Source organism: Perissodus microlepis, chromosome 7 (genome assembly GCF_051167445.1).
Source record: "Perissodus microlepis isolate ML-2025 ecotype Zambia chromosome 7, ASM5116744v1, whole genome shotgun sequence".
Lineage (NCBI taxonomy): Eukaryota > Metazoa > Chordata > Actinopteri > Cichliformes > Cichlidae > Perissodus > Perissodus microlepis.
In genome coordinates this window covers 43,705,538-43,729,210 of record NC_140467.1, presented here as the reverse complement: position 1 = coordinate 43,729,210, position 23,673 = coordinate 43,705,538, and positions in this window count along the sequence as shown.

The following is a 23,673-nucleotide window of genomic DNA, read 5'->3' as shown; positions in this document are numbered from 1 at the left end:
TCCCCCTACCTTGTTACATTTGGACTACTATTGTACCAAAGATGGCAACTACAAAAATACAGCTCTAGGAGAAAACTTGGAATGCCCTGAATGACACAAACTGGAAGAAGCTCATGCCATGAGTGGCGGCTGTCTAGTCTGTAGCTGGGTTGAAGTAAAAAAACAAAACAACAACAACCCCCCCCTAAAAACATAAAACCAAGTGTCCATGCTTCATTAAACAAAAAAAAGAAAAAGAAGTTAGAAATAAAAAAAAAACCCTCAAGGTTTGTCACTCGCGAAACCTGGCTATTGAAGCCACAATTAAAACGCGGCTCATGCCAAAAAGATGTGAAAACTCAGACTCAAAGAGTTTCTGCAAGTTCTTTTTCTTTTTTTTTGCTACAGGTACTGGTTTTATTTAGTTGTATTTACAATTCCATGTACAATTCCAACCCTCCTCCTTTATCCAGGCTTGGGACCGGCAAAAGTGACCCAAAATAGGCACTCTGGTGGAGTTCATTTTTGTGAGTGTGTGTGTGTGATGAAAAATAAATAAATAAAATAAAATTCAGTAAAATTCAATGAAACTCAAATAAAAATAAAAAATCAGTTAAAATGACAATCAATCTAATTGAAACAGTTGCATGTTATGGACATGGCCTCAAGGATTCATAGTTTAGATTTAAAAGCACTTAATGAAATGAATCCAGTCATTTTCCATTCGTTCTGCAGTTTGTTCCAAGCCAAAGCTGCTAAATGGACAAAAGCTCTTTTACCAAATTCAGTTCGGGCAAATGGAACAGAAAGCAACAAGTAACCATGTGGACGAACAGAATACCGACCAGCATGTTTCATTGCAAGCAGGGAACATATATAAGAAGGCAGCAACCCAAGTATTGCTTTATATATGAAACTGTATAAATGAGAGTTCCTCCGACTTGCCAAAGCAGGCCATCCTACACTACCTGAGAGTATAACTCACAGTGGTGAGTCTGAGCTTTACGGTTAGTGATGAACCTCAGAGAAGCATGATACACATTATCAACCATTCAAAGACATTGAGCAGAAGCATTCATATATAGAATATCTCCATAATCCAGCACAGGCAAAAATGTTGCAGCAACAAGCCGCTTCTTTGTATTAAAAGACAAACACAACTTATTTTGAAAATAAAATCTCAGTTTTAACTTCAGATTTTTCACAAGATTCTCTACATGTGGTTTGAAGGTGAACGAGTCATCAATCAAGATTCCCAGATATTTATACGTGTGAACCAACTCTATTGTATTACCTTCAAGAGTGGTTACTGATGGGATTGTTTGGGCCCATTTCCTTGATTTAAAAAACAACATGAGCTTTGTTTTGTCTGCATTGAGAACAAGTTTAGGCTGAAGTAATGAGTGCTGGACAGCAAAAAATGCTTTCTGCAAGGAGTCAATGGCTTGGACAAGAGTTGAACCACAGCTGTAAAAAACTGTATCATCAGCATAGAAGTGCAAGTTTGCATCTGGCACATTTAGACCAAGATTGTTTATGTAAATGATAAATAGAAGGGGACCTAATACAGAACCCTGTGGCACTCTTGTCATGGCAAAGTCCTGTGGACTTAAATGAGTAATCAGCTGATGTTCCCAAAAGCTGCAAAACATTATGAGCTGGTCCTCATAGCAAGCCTCACCAGACAGCTTCAGTCCATATCGGATGCACAGGATGGAGTTAAGGCTCTGCAAAGACATCTGATTTCTAAGTTTACTTTTTACCACACTCATCTGGCTGAATACTCTCTCAACTTCAGCATTTGAGTGTAGCAAGGACAACACAGACACAGCAGCCATGGCAAGTTCTTGAAACGGGTTGATATCTGCTGCATACTTGCTGCTCAGGCGTAGCAGGTGATGAATGTCAGGTTTAGTGGAGGGTGGCGTAGCCTTTTACTTCCTATATAATCCAGAATATGGCAGCACGCGGCAAATGTCAAGTCAGTGATAAACTGTGAAATATTTAACTTCAGTATGTCAGAAGACATGGACATACAAATTGTGTTTTTTGTCTCATTCCATTTACTTAGATGGATGGTACGCGATTGGTGGACAATCTTATCTTTTCAGGGGAGAAGCCAAGGAGTTTAGCATTTTTTTCTATTTCTCCAGGGCTCTTGTTGTGCTTTAGAGTTTCCTCCACATTGAAAACTGACGTGTACTGCAATTGTCATGGTCCTGGGTCGGTGACCCAGCACTTTGTGTTTCTATTATTAGTTTCTAGTTTATTCTGTTTTGTATTTGTTCTTTGTGTCTTCATCAGCCCTACCTGTGTCTTCCCCCTGTGCTCTGTTCGGGTCCCCAAGTTTTGTGTTGGAAAACAGTCTGTGTATTTCCTGTTTTACTTTGTAGATTTGTGTCTCGTTATGTTCATTAGTTCCAGCTGTGTCCCCTCCTGTTTACCATTTCCTAATTACCTGGTGTGTGTACAGGGAGTGCAGAATTATTAGGCAAGTTGTATTTTTGAGGAATAATTTTATTACTGAGCAACAACCATGTTCTCAATGAACCCAAAAAACTCATTAATATCAAAGCTGAATGTTTTTGGAAGTAGTTTTTAGTTTGTTTTTAATTTTAGCTATTTTAGGGGGATATCTGTGTGTGCAGGTGACTATTACTGTGCATAATTATTAGGCAACTTAACAAAAAACAAATATATACCCATTTCAATTATTTATTTTTACCCGTGAAACCAATATAACATCTCCACATTCACAAATATACATTTCTGACATTCAAAAACAAAACAAAAACAAATCAGCGACCAATATAGCCACCTTTCTTTGCAAGGACACTCAAAAGCCTGCCATCCATGGATTCTGTCAGTGTTTTGATCTGTTCACCATCAACATTGCATGCAGCAGCAACCACAGCCTCCCAGACACTGTTCAGAGAGGTGTACTGTTTTCCCTCCTTGTAAATCTCACATTTGATGATGGACCACAGGTTCTCAATGGGGTTCAGATCAGGTGAACAAGGTGGCCATGTCATTAGTTTTTCTTCTTTTATACCCTTTCTTGCCAGCCACGCTGTGGAGTACTTGGACGCGTGTGATGGAGCATTGTCCTGCATGAAAATCATGTTTTTCTTGAAGGATGCAGACTTCTTCCTGTACCACTGCTTGAAGAAGGTGTCTTCCAGAAACTGGCAGTAGGACTGGGAGTTGAGCTTGACTCCATCCTCAACCCGAAAAGGCCCCACAAGCTCATCTTTGATGATACCAGCCCAAACCAGTACTCCACCTCCACCTTGCTGGCGTCTGAGTCGGACTGGAGCTCTCTGCCCTTTACCAATCCAGCCACGGGCCCATCCATCTGGCCCATCAAGACTCACTCTCATTTCATCAGTCCATAAAACCTTAGAAAAATCAGTCTTGAGATATTTCTTGGCCCAGTCGTGACGTTTCAGCTTGTGTGTCTTGTTCAGTGGTGGTCGTCTTTCAGCCTTTCTTACCTTGGCCATGTCTCTGAGTATTGCACACCTTGTGCTTTTGGGCACTCCAGTGATGTTGCAGCTCTGAAATACGGCCAAACTGGTGGCAAGTGGCATCTTGGCAGCTGCACGCTTGACTTTTCTCAGTTCATGGGCAGTTATTTTGCGCCTTGGTTTTTCCACACGCTTCTTGCAACCCTGTTGACTATTTTGAATGAAACGCTTGATTGTTCGATGATCACACTTCAGAAGCTTTGCAATTTTGAGACTGCTGCATCCCTCTGCAAGATATCTCACTATTTTTGACTTTTCTGAGCCTGTCAAGTCCTTCTTTTGACCCATTTTGCCAAAGGAAAGGAAGTTGCCTAATAATTATGCACACCTGATATAGGGTGTTGATGTCATTAGACCACACCCCTTCTCATTACAGAGATGCACATCACCTAATATGCTTAATTGGTAGTAGGCTTTCGAGCCTATACAGCTTGGAGTAAGACAACATGCATGAAGAGGATGATGTGGACAAAATACTCATTTGCCTAATAATTCTGCACTCCCTGTATTTATACTGTGTGTCTGCCTGTGCTCCTCGTGGTGTCGTCTGTGTTTCTCTGTGAACCGTCCGTGTATTCAACGTCATTCCGTGGTTCTCTGTGTCTCTCTGCTCCTCGCTCCATGTCCTCCTTTTTGTATTAGTTTTCCCAGTTTAGGGTTTTGTTCGGTCCTGCCCACACCTTGGGTTTTGTGCACTGTAAATAAACCCACTTGCATCTCCGCCACTCTCTGCTTTTGGATCCTCCTTTCTCACCTCCACACGACTACCAGCCGAGTCGTGACAGCAATGTATCAACGTTGTCCAACAGTCTCACCCTCAACTCGTTAGTGAGGCATATGGTGAAGGCTACACACCCCTTTCTGACATCTTTTTCATCCTCATGCGCAAGGTGCAACTCAGCTGCTTTCGACTCAAAAAGGTAACCAAAGTATGGTTTGGAACTTATGTATCCCTCTATTGGCTCTTTGAGTACATCAACATTTGCTAGTGGATTTAGCACCCTGCTGCTCACAGACTTGATCAGGCTAACCAAGCTGTAAAGTAGCTTAAGAGGATCTGTGTGTTCTCCCTCAAAAGTCTTGATGGCGGTCTGTACCTCTCCAAGCAGTGACTTCAGAAAAGTCATGTACAAGATATTTTGAGGATCATTGTACATGGAGTATAAAACTTCAGCCATGTAGCAGTGTTCACTGGACTTGGTGACTGCAAAATGCAGCCTGAGCTCATCCCACTGGACCAAAATGCATGAAAGCACAGGTTCAATGGAGAGCCAACGTGTGGCATGTACCTTGGTTATCTGTAAAGGTTCCTCCCCACAGTTGATGGTCTCATAAATGGCCTTGTAGGCCTCCCTGCGCTTTGGAGACACTGAAAACCAGTTGTAAGTCTCTAGTACCAAGTACTCTACACTACGGGGGATGGTGTCATTCATAGCATGACTTATAGCAAGCAGCATAGAATGGCATACACAGCGAATAAGAACAAGATCCTGCGGGCACACCACTGCAGCTCCCTCTGGCTTCTGCTCCGTGGTTGCTGGGTGACCCCTCATCTGGGGCTCTTGATGGTGGTCTGTAAAAGGGAAAAAAAAAAGAAGAAGAAAAACATCTTTGAGGTCATACTCCTCCTTCAGCACTTAATGGACCCCATTGTTAATCCCTGTCATCACAGATGCATTGTCAGTCCCTATTCCTAAGAATTAGTCTTTTTTAAGACTGCCAGAACACCATTAATCATTTCTGTGCACTTTGTCCTGTGCATTTTGAAATGGGTAGCAGCAGTGGAGTCTGAGAAAGCAGCTCTCCAATATGATCACGTGCCAGCATAGAACAATGTTCAGCGAAAGCTAATGCCATGGTGGCTTCGGCCTTTTTTGCAGAGTCTGTTTTTTTTTTTTTTTTTAAATAATAAATGGCAGTTTCGTTTGGGTGGAACTGTTATAAAGCTTTACCTTTTGAGTATGTTTTTGCGTTATCATGTGTTTTTTCACATCACTCAGTTTGGCATAGAAATCAGCCCTGCAATACAGGCGCATGTGAATCATCTCCAATAAACGGCTTCAACCAGCCCTTAAATTCAGGGCTTGATTCCCACTCTTTTCTGTATTTTTGACTGTATAGTTTAGATGAGCGAGCTTGCGAGCTAGATGTTTAGCTTATGTCACACAGAAGCGCACACACACAGTGGACGAAGTGAGTAAGTGACTGTGTCATTGGAGTGATGTATTAATGCACTGATTTAGTTTAGACAAAGAAAATGTACATTTACTGCTGCTCCCTCCCTGACTGCAATGCAGGGCGCTCATGCGCGATTCATTTGCAGTTTGGAGGGGTGAACATCTCCTGCTCTGACAGCCGCTGGGGGGGCTGCTGCGTGAGGACCATCCACCGCCTGTGAGCGCTTTGGCACAGGCAAGGTGCCCACGGCAGCACCCGCTGCTTGTTGAGAGTAAGAATGATACGTGGTTTCACGTCAAAAAGTCATAAGTCTCCAATAACACCAGAAAAAGTCAAAGAGGCGCTAAATATAGCAACAAAGTCGCTAAGTTGGCAACACTGGGCAGTAGATTGGTTCAAAGAATGCAGCGAATTAAATGATTGAACTAGAGAAAGGACGTCAGTATGGAGACTGACTGAAACTGGTAGTGATTTAAAGAACAGCAAAACAGGCAGGCTTAGAATGCCATGAAAGACAACTAGAATAAAAAGAAAGAATATATATATTAATTCTTTCTTTTTATTCTAGTTGAAAAACTCCAAATTTTCTTGCTCAAAGCATAGCCATTGAAGCTGCACTGAAAAAACACAGGGGGGGGGGGGCCCTCTGGAAGTTAAAGCTTTGCAGTTTGAAGCCCTCCGTGCTGAACAAAAATGCAAACCACAAAGTTTTTGGTGAGTGCTACTCACAATTGAGAGGGAAAGGGAACCACCAAAGTTAAAGCTGTGCGTGGAGGACTTAGCACAATGTGCTAAAATAGGGGAGACGTGAAGGATTTATTGAGGGTCAGCTGTGACGTCCAGCCTATAAAAAGTATTATCCCAGCCAACACACTAGCGATGGGATTTCCGGCTCTCTTTAGAGAACCGGCTCTTTCGGCTCGACTCACTGAAAAGAGCTGGCTCCGAACTGGCTCCTCAGGTTTTTTTGTTGCTTTAATTAATTAATTATTAACAATAATATAAAATTATGCACAAAAGGAATTACTAATGTAAAAAAAGTAGTTTTATTTATATATGTTCATATATAAATATATGCGGTGGCCCCTAGAGACAAAGCACTTACTCCAAAAACTCCAAAAAGCACGTACAAATTCCAAGACACATTCCTAGAGTTAACTAAAATTCCAAAACAGAGCTACCTAGATCACTTAAATTACACAATTGAAAGCATATGTGTATTGTTTGTGTATTTATACACAAGCACTCATATATATATATATATATATATATATATATATATATATATATATATATATATACACATATATATATATATATATATATATACATACACATATATATATACACATATATATATATACACAAATAATTTAATAATAATTTAATGTTAATTTACCTGTTACTACCACACACCAAATCCGGTCGTTGGTACTTGCTGGCTTGTGTAGCCACTAGGTAACAAAAGCTCAACACTGCGTCTAGCATCCTGGAGCACTTCTGTTGTGTTTTGTACGTGTTTTGGAGTTTTTCCGTGTTTCGGGGTTTGTACGTGCTTCGGGGTTCGTACGTGTTTTGATGTTTGTACGTGCTTTGTCTCTAGGGACCACCTTAAATATACTTTTATTTATTCACTCCACATAAAATGTAATAAATAAATCATATAATACAAAAATCAACTAGTCACAGTTCAACTTTTAACTATTTAAATTTTCAGCTTTTTCCTTTTAAACAAATTTAAAATGAAACAACACAAAACACAGCAAACCACAACACAATTAAATCTAAATTAAAATATGAAAACAAAAAGAACATGCATATTCTCTGTCATATGGGCCTGCATGAATAAACTTTCTGAATCCTTTATCATCCGCAACTGAAAATAGTTGTGGATCATTACTATACCTTTCTAATGTGATGTTGTTGTCCCTGGCTCTCTTTCTCTCTTCTCCTCCCGCTCTGTTTCTGTGCTCCTGCCAGTGTAACTACCGCCCTTCCCCCCTCTGCCCAGCGCAAAGCACAAGGCTCGTGTGAAGCGGAAAAAAAGTGCGAGAGAGAGAGAGGGTGAGAGAAAGAAAAAAAAAACAAAACAAAACAAAAAAACCCCATGGCTCCCAATCCGGTCGTAAAGTGATGACGTGACGAATCCTACTTCCGGGCCTAAAGTAGTCTGCGTTTAATATGGCTTTTGTGTTGTTAACATGTTTAATGTTATGTACTTTCTTCTATTTAATCTCAAAAAGCTCCTAAAACAGTCAGTGATCACTGTTGACCTCCCTCGGCTTTTATTACCGCTAATCATTTATTTAAGCTCAGTTTTTAAAACCTTAGGATGTAACTACAGCCCAGCCCATGCAACAGTATATGAATGACTAACCTTGTATTGTGGATGGATTATCTCAGTTGTTCTCCTGGCTGAAGTTTGGTCCTTTTACAGCATCCTGCCATGCGATTACATTTGTTCCTGACCACCGAGAACACTCACATTAACTTTTATCGAGTGGAAAAAAAGTTAGCTTGTTTATATTATGCTAACATAGCTGTGTCGCTAGCGGTCACGTAGCACATCATTATATACCAGCTAGCCAAACTTCAGTAACCCTACAAACGTCACTGCTGTTTAGCTTTCTGTCTTCATTTATGTTGGAAGTGATAGCAGAGCTGTACGTTTTCATTTGTTTCCAAAACCCCGCAGTCAGGACATGCTATATTGTATTTAGATAGAAGCTAGCGAGCTAACTCCCTGCTAACTTCTAACTCCGTTAAATGTCATAAATTCCGTTTTCATGGATGCCTGGATGTTAAACTCAATTGTTACACCTGGTAGAGCAGAACGCTGATCATTTTATTAAAGATGAAAGACTTTAGACAGTTTTTCAACTCTCAGTAACGCCATAGTGATCGTTTGATATATGGACCTGCAGCGGAGTTTAGGTCCAGACACGGCTAGTGACGTCAGACTGAACAACCGGATAGAGAGACGAGATGACGAGGCTCCAGTTACAGCAGTGCAAGTAAACAAACAATATATATAAGAAGAGTAAGAAAATAAATATACACTTTAGGACTAGGGATAAAGGGATCAATAACAATTTAAAATTTACAGTTTGATGATTTAAAGTCTCACACACAACTGAAAGGGGAGGAGGGGACGGCTGCTTCCAAATAGAGCGCATTTCATTCATAATGATGTAAATCCAAGCCCATTATGTATTCATGATTTGAATCCTGGGTTGTGTGAAATCTCAGAAATGCACCCTGGACAAAGTGAATCTGTGAACTAAGGTGTAGGTGTGTTAGATCATGTTGTGGTGATCCTTGGGTTGAGGGATGGGTGTTCATACTGCAGTGCGAAATTAAAACCAATGGAAGATGGACAAGAAAAGTTCAAAGCCATCAGGTCCTCAGTTTAGAAAAAAGAGAAAAGAAGAGGAGGAGAAACGAGCAAAAGATACAGCTAAGCAGATGTGTCATTGGATAATGGCAGGTCATCCTGAAACAATCAGAATCAGAATACTTTATTAATCCCTAAGGAAATTATGTGCATTACAGTTGCTCCAAGAAGAAATGGTAAAAATAGTAACAGTAACGGACTAAACTCCAAACAATACATTATGTTACAGATTTTAATATTAATTAGTCATTGTCAATTGTTGATTTGTTCTGTTCTCATTGTATGACGAATTATGATGGCTGTTTGGTAGCCGTTTGCATACTATGCATACTCTCTCTCTCTCTTCATATGTGTGTGTGTGTGTACAACAGCTTTATGTTAATGTACAATCCTTAATATGTTTTATCTGTGTGTGTGTGTGTGTGTGTGTGGTTTCCATGGTTTTTGCATCTTCTTTAAGTGCGCGTCATTCCATCTCGGAATTCGACAAGACTGGTAAGCTCTCAACTTGCTCTCCGTCTGATATGATCAGGGTTTTTTGTGTGTTTTCTTGAGGTTTCGCGACGCTGCGTGTTAAAGGGCTAGCAGCCATCATTTAGCCAATGTGAGCCACTCTGTAAGAGCAGGTGGGAGGGAACCGCTGTTTCTGTTGTAAACGTGCTTCCGACTTGGAAATTTCCTCAGTCGAGTGGGTTATCTGGCATTTCCCCTCTTGAGTTTTCTAAACACTAATTTTTGTCGATATTTTAAGTTTGTTAGTTGGACAGAGTTAAATTAGATGTCGAAAGTTACTCTTGTCTCCTGGTGTTTGTTATTTAAAAGGAATCTGACAAGATGATTCAAATAAAAACAAAGGGTCAAAAACTAATATTTAGCCCTCACTTATGCTAGTCTGTTTTTGAATGTAAACAAATCATCCAATCTAACACAATTTCTGATACTTGTTTGCTGAAAGTTTAGGCGATGGTATGAGGGCAGTGTTTAATATAGTGTTATTTAACTATAAGCTATAAGAGACTTAGAGCTTTTTATTGTCATTGTGCAGTTTCTTGCACAGCGAAATTGGGTATAATCTGTTAATGTGGCTTTTGTATTTAGTTGTTGTTGTCCAAACTCACTGTACTGCTACCTAACCAGTGTAGGATTGATGTAGTATTTAAGTTTTCTTTCCCTTTCCCTTTTTCCAAAATAACAATGAGAAAATTCAAACCTAGCAACGACTTTGGTTTTGTTTTGTTTTGTTTTCAGTTCATTAAGGTATGTGTCTTTGTTCCTAATGCAGCTATGAACAATGACCATAGTTGACAGATCTTCAGAAAAGTCTAAAGTTCCAAAAACACCAGAAAGACCGATGGAGCCAAGGCAACTGATAGCAATGCTACATCCCCGGACACGGCCGTGCTAATGGCTGCCATAGCTAACTCTGAGAAGAACGTAGTCGCCAAAATTTCTACGCTGGAAGCAAAAGTCGAGACCAAGTGCCAAGCTCTTAATGAGCTGATCGATTCGCTTCGCAGCAATGTTTCTGACCAAATAGATGAAGTGCGGACTGAACTTTGTGCTAAGATTGATGCTCTAGCTACTACCTGCACTGACCACCATAGCCGGCTAACTAGCCTGGAAGAAGATGCAAACACGTATTCGGACCGGGTTGTGGACTTGGAGAAGCAAGTTCGCGATCTGAAAGAAGTTGTGTCAGCTCTTTCGGACAAGACCGAAGACCTTGAGGGGAGACAGCGCAGATGCAACATTCGAATACTTGGCGTGAGGGAGCACTTTGAGACTGGGATGCGCCCTGTCACCTCTGTGGCCCAGCTACTAAAGGAGGTTTTGGCTCTGGATACCGCTCCGACACTGGATCGGGCACATCGCAGTCTCCAGCCCTTCCCTGCGAGAGACCAGAGACCCAGGCCACTTATTGTCAAATTTCACTACTTTCAAGAAAAGGAGGAGGTACTTCGCAGGGCCGCGTTAAACAGTCCCCTGACGCATAATGGAGACAGAATCCTAATTTTCCCTGACCTGCCATCTGCAGTCGCGAAGAGACGGGGGGCCTTTAAAGAAGCTAAAGATCTACTGCGCGGATGTCGGGGTGTGAGATTCGGGATGCTATACCCAGCGAAGCTAAGGATTTCTTCCCCTCTTGGTGAGGAAATATTCACCAATCCGACGGCTGCTAAAGACTACGTCAAGAATCGCATCTTGGCTGTGTGTGGGAATCAAGACACGGACTGAGTGGACTGTGGAACCTCAATTGCTTTTTGACTCTATTGTTCACTGACTCAGACTGCACCTTAGATGGAGGTTTGTACTTTTGCTACTTTCATAATTTAATAGGTCTGCATATAATTGTTTATCACTGAGCGAAGTAAACGACCAAGAGAAGTCACGTGTGGCTTTCCAATCTGCCAGATGTCTAAACATTATATCATAGTTGGCGTTCCCTGCCAGGGGCAACTTTTGTTCTGGGGAGCGAAGAGACATGTTGGATATAAGCTCTTTTGGGGGGGAGGGTGTAGTTTGCTCCCGGTTTGTGGGAGTCACGTTTATAGTTACACTGGGTTTTTACTTCTGTTCTTTTGTTTTTTTTATTTTCTATTTCTTTTTTCTCTTGTTGGCTGCAGTTCTGTGTGTATACTTACCCCAAATTATTGTTCGGCTTGCCTGTCATGATTGTCTTGAAAGTGTGAATATGGCTTACAATGTAACCAACAGTGCTACAACTACACCTGATTCTACTAAATTTATTACATGGAATGTGAAATTTTAATAAACGTAAAAGGATATTTACTCATCTGTCAACTTTCAAACCGGACATTGTCTTTCTACAGGAGACGCATCTGTGTTCCACGCAAAGCAATAGGCTGACACAAAGTTGGGTTTCCCAGGTCTACCATTCTGGATTTAACTCTAAATCGCGGGGGGTTGCCATTCTTGTTAGGAAAAATTTTCCCTTCATCACCTCAAATGTAAAATGTGATGTGAATGGTCGCTTTCTGATAGTTACTGGTAAGCTCCACAACACTCCAGTTATCTTGGTAAATACTTATGCACCAACTTGGGACAATCCACAATTCTTTATAAAGCTAATTGGCCTGCTGCCAGACTTAAATACGCATCACCTGATTATGGGTGGGGATCTGAATCTGGTATTCGATCCCAACCTTGACAGGTCTGGAACCTCCAGATCAGTGTCCGTTCTGAATACATTTCTTCAAAACTATGGCATTTCAGGTCCACTGCGTGTCACTGAGCCCTTAGCGAAATACTATTCCTTCTTCTCTCCTATTCTGCCCTCACTGCTACACTGGACACAGTTATGCAGATAGATAAACTCCTCGACAACTGACAGGTGTATCGTCCCTTTTATTAACGCTGCCTTCAATTATCAACAGAGTGAAACTACAAACAGAAGAAATAAGCAGTATTCAGTCTATATATTCACACGATAATGCAAATCAGTTGACTAAACTAGCTAACATAGGAAAGAAAGTAAATCTGAATACAGTACACCTTTAACCATAAAAGTGCATAAATAATAGCAAATATAGTTGCATTAACTCTTATTCAACTTAAATACTCACAAGCGATGCTTTCTGTAAAACAACGAAGAGGATGGATGCAGATGTTTATCTGAACAACATGCTGAGTCAGTCTTTTCTCAAAGTGTGCTGCATTACTAACTCTACAGCTAATAACAAACAAAACTTGGCATGAAAGAACTGTAGCGACTCTTGCTGGTGGGAAGAAGAACTACACCAGCACACTCCCCGTCTGACATCTATCGGATGTCATCACCATCTTTAAGGAGCAATGTCTCTATTAGTATTTCGCAGCAGGAGTACAGTCTCTGTCACTGGTCTTAAGAAGGTTTTAGATATTCCTCCAGAAGTGACCTTTACCTCAATCTTTCTGACATGTCCGTCTTGGCTAGGAAAGGTCTCAAAAACCACCCCCATGGGCCAGTGGTTTCTCTTAGCTCGACTGTCCTTTAGAAGAACTAGATCTCCCTTTTGAAGATTTTGACTCACAGATTGCCATTTTCTTCGCTCTTGGAGTGTCGGCAGGTACTGTGTTTTCCAACGGTGCCAGAAGACATTTGAAAGATGTTGCACTTGTCTCCATTGGCGTCCGAACAAATCTTTATTGTCAAAGTGTCCGGGTGGTGTAGGTGGCAATCCAGTTTTCTGCGTAAGGAGGGTAGCAGGCGTAAGAAGAAAGGGGCAATCTGGATCTGACGAGACTGGTAGTAGCGGTCGAGAGTTTACAATAGCGGTTACCTCTGCTAGAAGGGTAACGAGAACCTCATGGGTCAACAGGCGAACTGGGTTGACAGTTAGCATAGAGTCCAGTATGCGCTTCACGACGCCGATCATGCGCTCCCAACTTCCTCCCATATGAGAACTATGAGGAGGGTTGAAGATCCATGTGCATTCATTCTTGGATAAAAAGTCTTGAATTTCCTGGTTGTCGCAGTGTTTTGAAGTTATTCCGAGCTCCTTGCACGCTCCCAGAAAGTTGGTCCCACAGTCGGACCTCAGCTGCTTTACTGGTCCTCGGATAGAGATGAATCGTCTCAGAGCATTGATAAAACTAGACGACTCCATCGTCTCGATGACCTCAACATGAATGGCCCTGATGCCCAAGCAGGTGAAGATGACGGCCCAGCGTTTGCTGCTAGCAAGGCCTCCTCTTGTTCTCCGAGAGCTTATTGTCCACGGTCCAAAGACGTCGACTCCGACGTAAGTAAACGGGGGGCAGACTGTCACACGATCAATGGGTAAGTCTGACATTTTTTGCGTTTCTGTGTTCCACCTGAGCTTGCGGCAAATTACACAGTGGTGGATGACTGAACTGATGCTCCGTTTCCCACCAACAATCCAGAAGCCAGCGGATCTCATGGCTCCCTCTGTGAAATGGCGCCCCTGGTGCTGCACCTGTTGGTGGTAGTGTCGGATTAGTAGAGTAGTTAAATGGTGGTCGCCTGGGATGATAATGGGGTGTACTTCGTCGCTTTCCATGCTGGCTTGTGAAAGGCGACCACCAACCCTGAGACAGTCTGCATTGTCTTTGAAAGGAGAGAGTTTTCTGAGAAGGCTCTGTTTTGGAATGTCTTTTTGGGCTTGAAGACATGTGAAGATGTCAGGGTAAACCTCGTGTTGAAGACCACTCAGAACAACGCTCTTTGCCTTACTGTAATCTTCTGGACTAAGACTTTTGCAGATATGCCAGCCATGACACCTTTTTGGGGGAGTGCTGTTCCTATAACACCTTGCAATATGAATGAGCCTTGCTATTGCTCTCAACAGTGACCCCCAAGTAGAGAAAGACGCAAATCGTCTTGTTTTGAGGAAAGAAGCCGCGACATTGGTTGAAAGTGATGTCACTGTTGGACGGATCTCAGGATCTGATTCAGGATTGACTAGTTCAAAGGTACTTTTAGTCACTTCAGGGGTTGATCTCAGTAGGAAATCTGGTCCTTTGAGCCATGTGCTTGATGAGAGTGCACTAGCTGGGATTGATCTTGAAGCTATGTTGGCCGGGTTAAGCTCTGTTGGAACGTAGTTCCACTGCTCTGGGTTGGACGATTTTCGAATCCTCTGTACGCGATTGCATACATAGACGTAGAATCGTCTGGATTCATTCTGTATGTATCCAAGTACCACTCTGCTGTCTGTGAAAAATCTTGTAGAATGGAAGGGAACATCAATTTCCTCTGTGATAATGTCAGCAATCTCGACAGCAAGAACAGCTGCACATAGCTCGAGCCTGGGGATTGTTATTTCTTGCTGCGGTGCGAGTTTTTCTTTGCCAAACATGAATCCCAGTTCATTGTTGCCTTCTGAGTCTGTTAGCTTGACATAGGCTACTGCAGCGATAGCTTTTGTAGACGCATCACAGAATATACAGAGCTCCCTCTTTTCTGCACCACTGAAGGATATAGAGGTGTACATTCTCGGTATTCTGACTTCTTCGAGAAGTTTCAGGGACTCTTTCCATGCACTCCACTCTTGGAGCAACTTTTCTGGGAGTGGATCATCCCATTGACATATGTCTGTGGAAAGTTCTCTAAGGAGAGCTCTGCCTTTGATGCTGACCGGAGCTGCAAACCCGAGAGGGTCAAACAGACTGTTGACGACTGAAAGTACCCCTCTGCGGGTATAGGGCTTCTCAGCAGTGGACACTTGAAACGTGAATTTGTCTGTTGCAATGTCCCAGCTTATTCCGAGGCTTCTTTGCATAGGTGGAATGTCAGCTCCTAGGTCAAGGTCTTTTAGACCATTGGCTAGATCGTTTTTGTGGAATGCCTTCATTACGTCCACGTCATTGGATGCAATCTTGTGTAGCCTCAGATTAGATGAAGCCATAGTGTCTTGAGCGTTTTGCATAACAGCGATGGCATCAGTACTTGATTGGAAGGAGGCGAGACAATCATCTACGTAAAAATGTCATTCCACCAGATGTTGTGTGGTGATGTCTTGCTTGTCTCGGTCCTCTGATGCCCTTCTGAGTCCGTAAGTTGCAACCGCGGGCGACGGGCTGTTGCCAAAGACATGTACAGTCATTCTGTATTCCACGATCGGTTGATCCATGTCATTGTTTTGGTGCCAGAGGAATCTCAAAAAGTTCCGGTGGTCCTCCCTTACCACGAAGCAATAGAACATTTGTTTGATATCGGCTGTGACTGCCACCTTTTCTTCACGGAGTCGCATCAACACACCCAACAAGCTATTGTTTAGGTTGGGCCCAGTAAGAAGAACGTCGTTGAGGGATACTCTATTGTGTTGTGCACTTGAGTCGAAGACAATGCGTATTTGTTCCGGTTTGCGGGGGTGGTACACTCCGAAGAAGGGGAGGTACCAGCACTCTTCTTCTTTAGTAAGTGGTGGCGCTATCTCAGCGTGGCCATTGTCAAACAAAGTTTGCATAAAGTCTGTAAACTGACCTTTTACCTGAGGGCGTTTGTTCAGCATGTGGCGTACCGATGTAAGGCGTTGCATAGCCTGCCGCTTATTGTTCGGCAGCCGTGGCCTGGGTGAACGAAAAGGTAGTGGCGCGACCCAACTGTTAGCACTGTCCTGGTAGACTTCCTTATCCATTATCTGTAAAAAGGCCCTTTCCTCCTGTGAGTAGCTGAGGCTCTCGTCCAAACTTGTTTGTTTGAAAACTGTTTCTCCAATTGAAGCGCGCTTTGTTCGCATTGGGGAGTTGACCTTGTTGTAGCCTTCCAAGTTGAAACTTTCCTTTACCTGAATGGCATTTTTGCATGGAAGGAAGTGACTTGGACGACCATTGTCTAAGATGTTCGTTTTGAAAATGTTAGCACGCACGGGTTTGTGAGCTCCACCCAGGCAAACGTTGCCAATGATCACCCATCGAAGAGCTAGCTTCTGTGCAAATGGCGCGTTTGGAGGTCCATTGCGCTGGTCGAGAACTTTGTGCGCTTGAATAACGTCCCTTCCAATGAGCAGCAGGATCTGAGCACTCTGGTCGAGAGCCGGGATTTCGGTTGCGATTTCCTGAAGGTGGGTGTGGTTTCGAGCAGCTTCAGCTGTGGGAATCTCACTGCGATTGTCGGGTAGCATATCACACTCGATAAGTGTCTGGAGCTCAAGACGTGATGTGCAATCTGCCGATTCCACAATGAAGTTAAAAGCTCTCCTCCCTGTCACTTCCTCCAATCCAGCACAGGTTCTCAATTTATATGGAAATGAGTTCCTTGTGATGCCAAATGTGTCAAAAACCGATGATTTTGCCAGTGACCTGTTGCTTTGGTCGTCTAGGATGGCATAGACCTTAAGTTTCTTTTCAGGTGAGTTCTTTGGGTAAATGAACACAAGGCAGATCTTGGCACATGAGTGACTTTCAAATTCACTTCCGCAGACTTGTGTGCATGTCGAGATAGCTGTGGGCCGTGCTGCATTGCGCTCCCCGCCGTCAACTGTTACCGGCTCTGCAATAGTAGCTGTCGCAGTAGTCGTTGGTGCCAGTCCCGGATGAAGAGCTGTAATGTGTAATTTTGAATCACATTCTGTACACTGTATTTCTGACTTACATGTCTTTGCCTGGTGGTTTGTAGAAGCACAGCATTTGAAGCATATCGTGTTTTTCTTGAGATAGGCCTTTCGCTCCTCCAGTGGCATTTCCCTGAATGCTCTGCATTTTTTGAGAGCATGAGGTCTTTTGTGGATAGGACATTCCTTATTTGGGTCCTCAATGTTTGTAGGAGTTGATTTCAGCTCCGTACTGACGACTTCGGTTCTGATGACTGAGATAGGTTCTCTTTTAGCGTGTTTTTCGTAAAGTTTATTCGTCTTTGAAAGGGCAGGAGGAGGCGGCACAGACTGCCTAAAGCTGGGGTCGTTGCGCATTTTTGCTTCTCTACTGATGAAGGCCACAAATGCAGAGAATGGTGGAAATGACACACAATGGTCCTCTTTGTATTTAGAACCATAGTTCATCCATTTTTCTTGCATAGCATAGGGGAGTTTTTTCCACCACTGGATTAATGCCTCTCGCCGTATCGAGGTAGAGTAGACCTGGAATGTAACCTTCACTCTTTGCGGCATCTATCTCTAGGAGCAGGTCCTGTAGTTCTCTCAACAGTTGTGGATCTTTGTATGAGATTTTTGGGAAACGGTCCAATCTGTCGAGCAGTGCGTTCTCTATAGCTTCGGGGGAGCCGTAGCACTCATTTAATCTTTCCCACACCTTAGCAAGTCCTTCAGAGGGATTGTTAATATGCACAGCTCTTAAACGATATGCATATTGCACTGATTCTGTGCCGAGCCATTTAATCAGCAAATCCAGTTCCTCGCTGGCCGTTAGGTTTAAGTCACAAATTGCATTCTCAAACGAAGATTTCCATCCCCAGTAATCTCCTGCCTTGTCACTGAACCTTCGGAGGCCACCGGTGAGTAAGTCGCGTCTTACTAGAAACCTGGCTATGTCAGAAATGTTTCCTTGTTGCATGCTCACCTTATGTTCAAATCTCGGTGAAGTACCTTGTGACGATTTCTGCATTAATTTCGAAGACTGGGAAATGTTTTCTCCTTTGTCGGTACTCAGAGGTTGAAGGACATATTCCTTTAAGGTGTCCGACCTGGTTGGCTCTTGTTTTGGCGTGAGGAATGTGACATTTGGTGCAGGCATTGAATTATACTCGGTATGGCCAATTGGGCTTGTGCTGTCTTTGATGATGAGCTGGTCTTTCACATAGTTAAAGGTGCGTTCCAAAGTGTCAACCCTTTGAGGTACACACACGTGTTCTTCTTCAAGATCATTGACTGCTGTTTCAAAAACTATTGCTTCGGCGTGTGCCGCTTCCGCATCACGTTCTTGTTGGAGGGCTTGTAATGTGGCCTCTAGACCTGTTTCCTCTACTTTAAGCTCTGCTCTCTTAACTTGCATTTCGATTTCCTTTTTAGCATATTCAGCTCTTTTGCGTGCTGCTTCAGCTTTGGCTCGAGCATTTAGGGCGGCCATACTGGCAGATGACCTACTTGTACCTTTTGACCCATATGATTTCTCTGAACGGACAGATGATGCTTTATCTTGTCTTGCTTCAGACATGGTTGATGTAGCTGAGTTGACATAACATCCAAAGGTTGTCTTGTAGAAGGACGCTTTTTCACTATTCTGCCCTCACTGCTACACTGGACACAGTTATGCAGATAGATAAACTCCTCGACAACTGACAGGTGTATCGTCCCTTTTATTAACGCTGCCTTCAATTATCAACAGAGTGAAACTACAAACAGAAGAAATAAGCAGTATTCAGTCTATATATTCACACGATAATGCAAATCAGTTGACTAAACTAGCTAACATAGGAAAGAAAGTAAATCTGAATACAGTACACCTTTAACCATAAAAGTGCATAAATAATAGCAAATATAGTTGCATTAACTCTTATTCAACTTAAATACTCACAAGCGATGCTTTCTGTAAAACAACGAAGAGGATGGATGCAGATGTTTATCTGAACAACATGCTGAGTCAGTCTTTTCTCAAAGTGTGCTGCATTACTAACTCTACAGCTAATAACAAACAAAACTTGGCATGAAAGAACTGTAGCGACTCTTGCTGGTGGGAAGAAGAACTACACCAGCACACTCCCGTGCATCATTCGTATTCCAGGATTGATTATTTTCTTCTGGATAATTTCCTTATCCCAAGGGTCACCATGTGTAAATACCATGCAATTGTAATTTCTGATCATGCACCAGTACAGGTTGATATCGCATTTCCAAATGTATGCGCAAGGCAGCGGTTCTGGAAATTCGACTCTGCATTAATGTCAGATGAGGAGTTTTGCAAGTTCATTGAACACCACATCGAGCTTTTTCTAGAAACAAATAATACTCCAGATGTTTCAAAATCTATAATTTGGGAGTCGCTAAAAGCATATCTGCGGGGCCAAATTATTTCTTTTTTGTCTTATAAGAATAAAAAGCGGAACGAACGGCTTCGAGAGCTGACAGAGCTCATAGCTAACATTGACACACAATATGCTACCTCTCCAACCGCTGATTTATATAAACAGAAGGTACTGCTGCAATCTGAATTTGACACTCTCTCAATTAAAGAAACTGAGAAGCTCCTACTTAGATCAAGACATCATATATATGAGCATGGTGAAAAAGCAAGTAGATATCTTTCGCATCAGCTTCGTCAATCCGCCACAGCTCAGTCTATACCTGACATACAGTTAGACTCCGGTCAGGTGGTAACACACCCTGACGGAATTAATGCTGCTTTCAAACTATTTTATCAGGACCTCTATACTTCCCGCACTGATTATTCAGAGGCTGACTTGGATTCCTTTATGAGGAACGTAGATACTCCCACTATTAACCCAGACCAATGTGAGCTACTAGAAAGACCTATTACCTCTGCGGAAATATTGCAGGCAGTTAATTCTTTGCGAAATGGCAAGGCACCAGGCCCAGATGGCTTCTCGTGTGATTTCTATAAACGCTTTGCTGGCAAGTTAGTTTCTCTAATGTCTGAGGTTTTTTCAGAAATTCAGGCAACAAGCACATTGCCACATACTCTGTCCCAAGCCACAATCTCTGTAATACTCAAAAAAGACAAGGATCCTCAAAAATGTGGATCCTATCGCCCCATTAGTCTGCTGAATGTGGATTATAAGATCCTCACAAAAGCTCTCGCACTTCGTATTGAGAAGGTAGTACCTTCTATTATACACGAGGACCAAACAGGCTTTATAGTGAACCGCCAGTCATATTTCAATATCAGACGGCTGTTAAATATCCTATATTCTGACCACTCTGTTGATCACCCCGAGATAATAGTCTCACTAGATGCCGAGAAGGCTTTTGACTGTGTGGATTGGCAATATTTGTTCTCCGTTTTGAACAAATTTGGCTTCGGTTCTAATTTTATTTCATGGATCAGGGCTCTGTACTCAGCGCCCCTGTCTTCAGTCCGCACCAATAACACTATTTCAGAATACTTTTCCTTACATAGAGGCACCCAACAGGGATGCCCCTTAAGCCCCCTGTTATTCAATCTGTCAATAGAGCCACTGGCGGCAGCGTTGAGAACGGACCCCAGAATAAGGGGGATCACTAGGGGAAACACTATTCATAAGTGCTCCTTGTATGCAGATGATCTCCTTCTGTATATTACAGACCCGGAGGCATCAATTCCTTTAGCTCTGGACCTCATTGGATCCTTTGGCCGCCTGTCTGGTTACAGATTGAACCTGGCTAAAAGCACACTGTTCCCTGTTAACAGTCTGGCGAAGGAGGCTGACTACTCAGCCTTTCAGTTTAGACTGGAACACTCCTCATTCACCTATTTGGGTATTCAAATCACAGATGCTTATCAGGATCTTTTTAAACAAAATTTTACCCCTTTATTAGAGAAAACAAAATCGGATTTGGCACGCTGGGCAGTATTACCTATCTCTCTTGCTGGGCGGGTCAACACGATTAAAATGGTAGTCTTGCCTCGATTCATGTACCTCTTCCAGATGATACCCCTTTTTCTTCCTAAAACCTTTTTCACCCAGTTAGACGGACTCATATCATCTTTTATTTGGGACAAAAAAGTTCCAAGAATCCGTAAATCCCTGTTACAGTGTTCTAAGTCGGAAGGCGGCCTGGCCCTACCGAACTTTATGTATTATTATTGGGCTGCCAACATTGTGAAACTATCCACCTGGATGCGGGCTTTTAGGGAGGGCAGAGGGCCGCCTTGGTCCACTATGGAGCTAGACGGTAATCTCACCATATCCCCTGTTGCAATAATGTGTTCAGGTCTACCAGTCAGTCGCAATGTTAATTTTAAAAATCCTGTGGTTAAGAACTCTCTCAATGTCTGGTTTCAGTGTCGACGACATTTCGGGCTGAGGCGGTCACTTGTCTGCTCCCCTATTGCGTCAAATCATCTTTTTTTACCAGCTCAGAGCGATGCAGGGTTCAAGGTTTGGTACAGCAGAGGAATTATCTGCTTCTCTGATCTGTTTGTTAAAGGGTCATTTCTATCCTTTGAAACATTATCTAAAGATTTTGGAATCCCGAAGAACCACTTCTTTAGATACTTACAAGCGCGTAGCTTTGCAGTTAAGCACTTCACTTCTTATCCAAGTCTACCTAATGACTGTCCACTTGAGGACTGTCTGCAATTTCAATCTATGGCTAGAGGCCACATCTCTCAAATATATAGCACACTGCAGCATATAAAGGCAGACTCTGTGTCCAAAGCCAGAAATGCCTGGGAGCTGGACTTAAACCTCCAGATCCCAGACGACCTATGGGACCTTAGTGTTAGCAGGATCCACGAATCCTCAATCTGTATACGGCATTGTATAATACAGTTTAAAATTCTTCACGGGGCGTACCTAACCAAAGCTAAACTAGCCAAAATATACAGTACCTCAAATGATAGATGTCCAAGGTGCAAGCAATCACCCGCCACTATGAGCCATATGTTCTGGACCTGCTCTGATTTGAACCGGTTCTGGGAATTAGTTTTCAAAGCTTTTTCATATGTGTGTGGGAAAACAATTGATCCTAATCCGATGACAGCAGTCTTTGGTGTACTCCCAAACCAACTCGGGATGACTTCTTATCAAATGAATGCAGTGGCTTTCTCATCTCTCCTGGCACGCAGGCTAATTCTTCTTAAATGGAAGGATTCAGGTCCGCCAGTGTTTGTTCAGTGGGTGAGAGAGGTGATGAGGTGTTTGCAGATAGAGCATTTGAGATACAGTTTGAGAGGGTCTCAAAGTAAATACTACAAAACCTGGTCATCCTTTGTTGACTATGTAGAGAAGTTGTCATTTACTGAAGTATGATGTATTACTGCTTTCATCTATGTTTGGGGTTTTTTTTTCTCTTTCTTTCTTTAAAGCCACCTACTATCTGTAGCAAGCCAAAAAGAACTGTGCACAATGCAGCCCCCCCTTTTATTTATGTATTTATTTTATTTTATTTTTGTTTGTTTTGTTTTTTTTGGTGGGTTTTGTTTTTTGTTTTTTTCTGTTTGTTTGCTTGGTTTTTTTTTTGCCTTGTTCACGTGATAGTATTTTTTTTTTTGTTTGTGCCCATAGATTACACATTTTCCTGCATCCAACTGGTTTGCCACTGCGTGGCGTAACCAGTTTTCACAATGGCAGTGTTTGTAATCGCAATTCGAGTTATATTCTTCTGTACTTTTGTCATATTGGAAAATTATAAATAAAGTTGTCAAAAAAAAAGAAAAGTCTGACCACGAGTCAGCCGGATGTAACCGATCCTCCTTCATCAGTGGGGATGGACGGCAGTTGTTCCAGCAGCTGGGCAGTGGGCCCCACTGTACGCACTGACTCTCCAAGGCTCAAGGCTCCAGTAGGCTGCCTGGCCCCCACTCCTGGAGCTGCTGTGTACAACAGTACACCCTCCTCTGTGGACCGGCCCAAGGACCAAGGTCAGAGCAAAGCCTGGCTTTTTTTTCAAAATGTCTTTTTAAGCTGTTTGAAGATTTTTATTGTCAGACAGAATAGTTTTCCAACCTGTTTTAGCAAATATGGAACCACACTTTTTAGCCATTATTTACCCATATTTGTCAGAATTGGTTTTAGTAACATACAGCTAATCTTTTTGCTTCTGCTTTCACACAAGTTTGACAACTGCTTTTGTGGGTGTTGTGTTGCTGCTTCCCTTCTCCGTTCATTCATCCAGTTATGTAATGCATCCAGCTTTGCATGATCAGTCACTTCAGCTCGTGATGCAATTGCTGTTTTTATATAAAGATCGGCAGCCCAACTTGATTAGCTGAAACAAAGGAGAAGGCAAACTGTCCTGTCTTTCTTCCTGAGCCTATTTAGGAGTTGTTCACAGTGGCCAGAATCACATTATATAACTGTTAATAGTTGTAGCTATTACTGTGATGTCCTGACATGACTTTGCCATGTGCCAGTGTGTGGTTGTATAAATAAGGTAGCATTAAATTATGTCCTTTTTAAAATGTATTGAAACAGATTTTTAGTAATAATTCTGGCTCTGTGTGTCAGTGATGAGCAGTAGCGATGGAATTGACTTGCCCCAGAAGGTGCTGTTCTCACCAGATCAGCTCAGCCTAAAG